Source organism: Stegodyphus dumicola, chromosome 11, assembly GCF_044657685.1.
Source record: "Stegodyphus dumicola isolate Sdum_Otavi_A_Nest chromosome 11, ASM4465768v1".
Classification (NCBI taxonomy): Eukaryota; Metazoa; Arthropoda; class Arachnida; order Araneae; family Eresidae; genus Stegodyphus; species Stegodyphus dumicola.
The window spans coordinates 96118147-96127460 of NC_140778.1; positions in this window are offsets into that span (position 1 = coordinate 96118147).

Consider the following 9314-nt stretch of genomic DNA (forward strand, 5'->3'; position numbering starts at 1 on the left):
CTCCGCACGGACCATGCCTCATTAGCCTGGCTTTTAAATTTCAAAAATCGTGAGGGTCAAATAGCCAGGTGGATACAGAGACTCCAAGAATATGACATCACTATCCGTCATCGAAAGGGATCATCACACGGGAACGCCGACGCCCTGTCTAGAAGACCTTGCCCAGAAAGCTGCCGATATTGTTCCAGGGTGGAAGCGAAATACGAGCTGCTGACTCCGGTCGCAAGACAAATTACAACATCAACATCGGCTGATCGAGACTCGTGGAGTGATGATGAAGTCAGGAAAGACCAGCTGGAAGACCGTGATATTAAACCCATACTTGATTTAAAAGAGTCATCAAACAGAAAACCTACATGGCAGGACATTTCTATCTGTAGTCCTACAAGAAAACAATACTGGGCACTCTGGGATTCCCTTCACATTCGAAACGGCGTCTTATACCGGAAATTCGAGTCGGATGATGGGAAGACGTTCCGATGGCAACTGATACTTCCAAGATCCCGGATTCCTGATGTCCTCAAAGAACTACATAACAGCCCTACAGGAGGTCACTTTGGAATTATGAAGACCTTACAGAGAGTTCGTGAGCGCTTTTACTGGAATAATGCAAAGGATGACGTGCAAAAGTGGTGCCGATCTTGCGATGCCTGTGCAGGTCGGAAAGGACCAAGGAAACGCAGCCGAGGCAAGCTGCAACGTTACAACGTAGGTGCGCCGTTTGAACGTATCGCCTTTGACATCTTGGGACCTCTGCCACGAACTGCTGATGGTAACAAATACATACTCGTTGTCATTGATTACTTCACCAAGTGGCCTGAAGCGTATCCTACTCCTGATCAAGAGGCTGTTACAGTAGCTGAGGTGATGATACAGCACTGGATTTCCAGGTTCGGTGTGCCTCTTCAGTTACATTCCGATCAGGGAAGGAATTTTACCTCGGTAGTAATCAAAGGACTATGCAAACTACTCCGCATTGACAAAACCCAAACGACGCCATTACATCCCCAGTCGGACGGCATGGTAGAGAGGTTCAATCGAACCATCCTTAATAACCTCTCATTAGTGGTTTCCAGAAACCAGCAAGAGTGGGACAAAAAATTACCACTCTTTTTACTGGCTTACCGCAGTGCTGTTCACGAGACTACCGGCTATTCCCCATCACAGATGCTCTTCGGTCGTGACCTTCGTCTGTCTTGTGATCTACTGTTTGGTCGCCCTCCGGATTCTCCTTCATCGTCTGAGGAATATATTCAAGATATCCAGGCCCGGTTTGAAGTGATGCACAACTTTGCACGAGAGAGAGTCAAATTCGCGACAGAGAAGATTAAGACCCACTACGACACAAGAGCTACTGAACATCAATACCACGAAGGAGACAAGGTGTGGTTGTGAAATCCGACTCGACGGAAAGGACTTTGTCCGAAATTACAGTCACCTTGGGATGGCCCGTACACAGTCCTAAATAGGCTGAATGACATCGTGGTTCGGATTCGTAAGTCTTCGAACTCTAAACCTAAAAAACCTTCGAACTCTAAAGTCGTTCATTACGACAGGTTAGCTCATTACTATGCCCATAGTACGTAATGTAAATAATTGTAAATAGTATAAGACCATGGTCCTTTTTGTTTTTAAATGTATATTTGATTTGATTTGTATTTAGTATTTGATTTGTATTTGATAGCATTTGATTTGTTTTATTTATTGCATTTATTGTTCATGTTGTTCATTATTGTAATGGAATGCTTATTAATGCATGTATGCCACAGTTGTAAGTTTAGCTTCCTGTCCAGGGATTGTACTGCCCGGGACGAGCAGTCCTTGGGAAGGGGGCAGTGTTACGAATTTGGTATTTAAAAAGCTAACATATTTACATTTTTGTGAAGTAGCATATTTACATGTATACGAAATGAAAAATAGATATGAGGTAATAATAAAAAACTAAATAAAATATGCTCCCAAATAATAATAATAAATAATAATAATAATAAATAATAATAATAATAATAAATAAATATCTCTTTTTAATTTCGAGAAAGTACTGGAAAATTCTAGCGCGAGATTTTAAAATCTTATAAAAGGAGGAAAACATCTCAGTTCGCAGTAGTTGCTTAGTTTGTTGTTGTTTAGAAAACTGCTCTTGTTCATTGTAGCGAATTCGCGGATTAGCGTTCTTTAGCTGTTTTGAATTACGTTCTATTGGACATTTGAGTAGTTAAAAGATAACTACTGTGAGATATTGTAATACTGCATGATAATTTGAGAAAATGTAAGCATTTTTGTTGTGATAATAATAAATTTTTGTTCATTTTTCATCGGACTTGTGCATTCATTTCATAACGAATTCGTACGCACGCAACAATTTTTGGTGTCAGAAGTGGGATTTGAATGCCAATAACAAGAGCGATGGAAGAGCAATTAAGGCAGTTGATCTCAGCCTTTACCTCGTTGAAAAAAGATATGAAATCTAATCAGGAAAGGATTGAACCGGGACAAGAATCCGTTAAGGAAGAGATAAAGGCCATTCAAGCTGGTCAATTAACTTTTAAAGACGAAATAAAAGCCGTATAAGTAAAGATTGAAGAAAGTCAATACGAAATGAAAAGAGAAATTGCCTGCATAATGGAAACCAAATTCTATGCTATGGAAGGCAGATTAGATGTGGTTGAAAATAAAGTTGGGCAAATTGAAAAAAAAGTTTCTTCCGTAAAAGGTCAAATTGAAGAAAAAGTTTCTTCGGTGAAAGAAGAAATAGAAGAAAGAGTTTCTTCTGTAAAAGACCATATAGTAGAGCGAGTTTCTGCCGTCGAGCAACAAATTGATGATAGGGTTTCAGCCGTTGCGAAAGAAGTTGACACTTTAAAGAAGAGCATAGCAAACGAAAGAAGCAATTCTGAGGGTTTTAAATTCTTACCGATGCCTGCTCGTCCATCTCTGAAGATATCCACATATGATGGGAAGACATCCTGGCAAGTGTATAAAACACAATTTTCTATCGTTTAGGATGCGAATGGATGGGATTCCCAAACTAAGGCCTGCCATCTCGCCGCTTCTCTGAGAGCAGACGCAGCGGATATCCTGCAGACGCTTCCAGAAAACCAAAGACTTGGTATTTAAAAAGCTAATGTTAGTTCAATTATAAATTAAATGGTTTTATTTCTCGCGCAGTGGAGCGCGAGACGAATATTAAAAGAAAGCTAAGCAGGAAAATTGAAAATACAAGAGCGCGAGCATTAAATAAATAAATATCTCTTTTTGATTTCGGGAAAGTACTGGAAAATTCTAGCGCGTGATTTTAAAATCTTATAAAAGGAGAAAAACATCTCAGTTCGCAGTAGTTGCTTAGTTTGTTGTTGTTTAGAAAACTGCTCTTGTTGATTGTAGCGAATTCGCGGATTAGCGTTCTTTAGCTGTTTTGAATTACGTTCTATTTCACATTTGAGTAGTTAAAAGATAACTACTGTGAGATATTGTAATACTGCATGATAATTTGAGAAAATTTAAGCATTTTTGTTGTGATAATAATAAATTTTTGTTCATTTTTCATCGGACTTGTGCATTCATTTCATAACGAACTCGTACGCAAGCAACAATACATTACTGAGAGCCTGGAAACACAAATTGTAGAACAAGTTTTCGAAACAGTACAGTGGTTGGCTTGTTTACACTTAGATGTCCATTGCAATGAAATGTTTCCATGCCGTATTTGAAGGGCTCGATTTGAAATAGCAAGAACTTGGCATCCAAAACATATCCTCAGCAATCATTCCGCTAATGTCAATGGCAAGCAACTTAATAAGAGAATAAAACTGTGTGCATAACATTTGGCCCATTTCACTTTGGCTGCAAAGAAAGAAAATTTAAATGTTTACCTAACAAACCTAACGGTTTTGGTAATTGCATGACAACTAAATATTCACTAAAACTCGAAAACTGTTTTAATGTTTGGCTCTGAAACCGCCGTACCTTCCACAACGGCGTGGAAAAGACAGTGATCATTGTTAAAAAATACCGCTAGTACTTATTGGCAGGTTCTTACATGATTTACGTGTAAATACGGCTGGCTTTTACATTTATTTTTTTCTTCTAAACATTGGTCATTGTCTGCCCATATTTTAAGATTACAAGTTAATATATAAAAGTATCGTTCAAAATATTCATTGACATATGCGCTCGATTTTTTAATATATGTTGCGGTCACTTTAAATTAATATCTGTATGAGTTAAAGAAATGTAGAAAGCAACGAGCGAATGAAGGACAAGAATCGAAAGATAACTTCTTTGTAACCATTTACAGAAAATGTAATAACTGGTTTAATTGGACTGGGTGATGAAAAATCTTCCATCATTTTCATATTTTGGTATATTGGCATTAGAGCATGAAATAAAGCAAGCTCAAAATATGACCTAAACTTATTTACTCATGTCATCAACAGTAGCAGTTAGATACTCACCTCTCGGAAGTTATATCAGAGCGTGAAATAAATGAAGCTGGATGTATATAAATTGGCAAGATATAATATCGTTGAAACAAACGTAATTTTCCGGGAAACTTTTATTACAGATCAGGTGGCATGGCCAATCCAATGTAATTCTGAACCCAAATGGCTGTCTGAAAATGGAAATTGTCAGATTCTCGGAAAGAACAGAAAACTGAAGTCAATCATTAAATCAAGAGCTAATTTTTTCTACATCAAAAAAAACTTTTGACCTAATCTGTAAACGATAGAATATAATCTGTTAGATATAGTCACTTTGTCGACATGGGATTCGGTAAAATAGATGAAAGTTGTAAAATATTTATTCATTTTAATTTACCAGGTATTTTACGGTTACGCATCTTTACTGTGAGTTCTCTCTTACCTCTTCCCTGTCAAAATGTAAACCTTAGTTCGTGCGTATTTAAATGAGGTAGAAAAAGGTAGTATTAAGGGAGGTTTTAGACTAGAACGTGTACGGCTTGCTGAAGGACACATTACCAGTTCAAATTCTACGATAGCAGTCTGTCTTTATTGTTGTATATTCTTGGCAATAGTACTTGTCCTCCTCGTATATGATTCAGTGAACTTCGCGTTAATAATTTCTCTGTAGCCTTTGGGCTAGCTTAATATTTAGCTAATTTTTTTAATAGAAATACCTTACTTTTAAATTGCAAAAAAAATATAAAAACATGCGTTTAAAAATCGCGATGCAGTCTTAACTGGTGGCATATATATATATATATTTTTTTTTTTTTTTTCATTTTTCTATTCAGTCGTTTTTCAGCTAATCACCTCAACGCTCAGTTTTCTTACTAAGATGGCTTTAAAAACTTATTTTGCCTTCTTAATATTAACACTCTGTGCGTTTACTTTATTTATTAAATATGATACTTTTTGCCCCTTAAACCACCTAAAATTGGATTCAACAACAAAATTACAATATATTTCACAGCAGCATAAATTTAGAATATCCGATAAACGGTCTCGCGTGCTGGAAATAAAAATGTTTTATTCGGTACAGTGTTGCCACTGCTCGCTGGGTTTGTTAATAAAAAATTTGTTTTACAAAATATGAAATAGGTAATAATTCCAAATTCGGCTTTCCATGGGGCCTTGCTGGGGTGAAGGGCAGCGCTACTCTAAATCTGATGGTTATCGGAACAGTTGTTTCTTCACAGTGCGAAAAACCTACATACATCCACGCAGATTCTTCTTATTGAATTCCTTTAAATAAAATACAGTGCGATAATATTTGGTGGGAATAATCTGAAAACTGATAAAGTTGATTTAAATGTTTCGAATCAAACTGTCGTTTCGAGACTGATATCCCGTTCAAGATAAACGTCCATTTTGGGGTAATAAGTACAATATGCGAAACAACTGCAAAATTAACAAAAAAAAGCTATTGTATAAAATTCAATCGCAAAAAGAGAATGATTCAATCGCAAAAAGAGATGACACCAAATTACGTGTAATTACGGAGGAGGTGATTAGGCTACAGGCGAGGTTGAGAATGTTTTGACTTTTATATTTGAAATGGTAAATTTCCTTTATTAACTGTTATTAGCTATTGTTGTATGTATAATATCCAATCTGTACAAGCAGAATTCGTAAACAATGCAAGAATGCATTTAATCATTTAAACAGTCCCTTGTGTCAAACGACTCGCAAATATTTTACCAATAAGTTAAGTAATTTCGGAAATATACGAAAAGATTTTTGGTATGAAAGTGTTTCTTCAGGAAAGTGCTCTTTCAGTTTCACAAGAGTATTTCTTGACTAACAAGTCTGATATCCAAATTAATATGGGTTTCGTAATACTTAATAAATATTTTTAGAGCCACAGCGCATTTAGAGAGGGGCCTTGCAAAGATCAACATTAGAATTATACGTATCGAGTGCTGTTGGAAAAATTAGTAGGCTTCAGAGATGCTATTTTATAAATGTTTGTAGCAAAGGGGAATTAATATTTGTTAAATTCATTTTATCGTTTAGGCTACTAAGTCGATATTTTAACTTTTTCCGTTTATTAAGGTACTGTTAAATAGTTTAAATTTGTTTTCATTTTTCATACTAAGCCGCATCATGAAAGAAAGAGATTGCTTACCAGTCGACAATGCATGTTTTTAATTATTTTTCCTTTAATGATCTTTTTTAAAACTTTTGTATGGGAACTTATATTATTTCATTAAAATTTTTTGAAATAGATTTGATAAGATCCAATGAAGTGTCAAGAATTTAAGAAAATGCTAAACACTTCTCTGACTCCGATAAAATTAACATTTAATTTTCATTTCTCATATCGAAATTCACAAATAGGAAACCAGGCATTGTTCTTTTTCATTTCATGGTGTTCTAATTTTTCCACTTCAACTGAACTTTATCAGAAACTAGATGATGATGCAATAAATCGATGTCATCGAAACGACACTACTATATTAGTAGTGTTCCTTTATAGGAAATTATCAATATTATAGGTTTTTATAAACAAGATTTTATGCCGCTGTTTACATCAACATCCACACGTTTGAAATTTTAATATAAATATTTAATTTTCCTTTGCTGTTAATAACAAAACTTTTGCCTTAGTATATGGCTCTACAATTGCTTTGCTTTTATTTCTGAGAATGCATATTTTTATAGTTATTATATCCAGGCTCACCCCAAACCCAATACGGTAATTTAAGTAAAGTGTCCGTGAATATCTGTAGGTTGATGTCGAAGAATATAAAGCCGTAGTTTGCAACACAGGGAATTTCTGAAGACAGCGTAGACGCATTGTATTTTAATATTAAATAAACAAATCTTGTACTCTATATATAGAAAGTATTGCCCGCTTATTGCATACCAGTTTTCTCGTCCGGCTATACGGTATAAAATTTGTCTCTTTCTTGCTCAGGACACATTTAGTTTCTAAGTTTAGTTGTTTTACTTTTTTGAATGAAACTGCATTGCTTCTTAGATGTAAAGCGGTGGTTTTGTAATGTCTTGGTGTGGAGAAAATGTTTTTCTGTGATTACTAATTTTATGTAACATATATCCGAACTTTTTGGAATGGTGAGTGCCGACATTTTTCCTTTTAGTGTTACATGTGTGAACTTATAAGAAACTTCCGAAATTCTTATCTTAGGAAATTTTTCTCAAAAATATGGGTAAACCAGACCGGCTTCATGAAGTAAAAATTTCAGCAATTTGAACGTTTTATTGCGAAACGTTCTTTCCCGGAGGACATTGCACCAAGCTCCAGTTTTTTATTGTTCCATTTACGGGGATTAAGAAGGCTAATGAGCACGTAACTCAGTGAACCAGCTGTTGTGTCGATGGCGAAAAGGAAGAAGGTAGACAATAAATTGCTATAAAAGTTGCTTAATTTTGAACTCTCCACTCCCACGATTCAGACTCCGTGCTTGTTCTTCCTTGCTTATTGACGCTTAAAAATTAAACTGTGTAGATTAGAGATGATAGGATGAACATAAATCTGAATAAAATTACATGAAAGAGGGAAGCCGAATAAACAGTGAAAGATTCCTTGGGAGATGTGTTGCAAACGGCCTACTTCCGTTTACTAGCGTATTTTTGACATCTTCGCTGACATTGAATTTACAGATGAAACTCCTACTAGATTTCTTTAAGAATGCTTTACTATTCCCAAATTCAGGATCCCGGTGCAGTTATTTATTGCATAATTCAGGAAACCTGAATTTTTTATGCAAAATTCTAAGTGGCAGAGCGAGCAGGAATTGTGCAGAAAATTGATGTAGTTTTATTCCGGGATAAAATTTTCTTACAAAGTGAAATAGCTAGTACTATTACACTTTCCAGTTTCCTCCTCTCGTATTGCAGTTTTAAAGCATTATTTTTATTCCTTCCCATTTCAACTAAAACTGTCAGTGAAATTCAGTCACTAAACATTGTGGTCGAGCGGAAACAAATAAGAAAAGCTACCTTCAATATCGATGCAGTGGTGAATAGGAAAAATTTGACAGAAGCAAAGATTTAGAAATAAAATATTTAGGAATGAGATTACTATGAACGAGTGCTACTTCAACGAGTGTTTCGTAAAGTTAATTTCAAATAAAAACTCGGATGCAAATTTAAAGGTTCAAATCCCGCGATCGGGCTGGCTGCATGGGCGTTTTCGTGGTTTTCCCCATGTGTAACGTGCATACGAGCCAGTTTCCCTTAGAAAGTCCTCCACGAAGGCATCCCTCCCTTTAGGCAGATAGCTCTCGTGTGCTTTGCCATAATTGAATAATCCAATCCAGTCCAATCTGAGAGCAAATTTGAGAGCAAAATGTTGGAAACGGCTGCTTCGGACAGACAATTACGGATGATCTGCTCGGAGGATTCGACAGAAGGAGAGAGGCTTGTGACTCGATTAGTTTTCATTATTATCATTTTTTTCTTTTCTGCGAACAAAACGGGGAAATCCCTTTTTATGTCTATGTATAAATTAGAGTAATGTAACATTTCCACTTGTGTGAAATATCGAAAAAGATCTCGACATTGAATGATCCGTGCTCCGATTATTTCAACTGTAACGTGCACTTTGTAACCTAGTGGGTTGCAATATATTGAATCTCGAGAACATAGAGTCCGCGATTTTATTTTTCGTTAAGTACGGATACCAAAATTTTGAAAGCAAAACGAAAGTCGCATTTAGGGTACAGAAATAGCTCAGTCGTATTTAGGGTGCAGATTTAGAATAAAATCGCATTTAGGTTACAGATATTAGTCGCCCAGATATAGCTCAGAAGATTGAAAACGAAAGTTTTAAAAGTGACGAAGTCAGTACGTTGTTTAAACAAATTCAGGACAAAATTCGCACGTTTA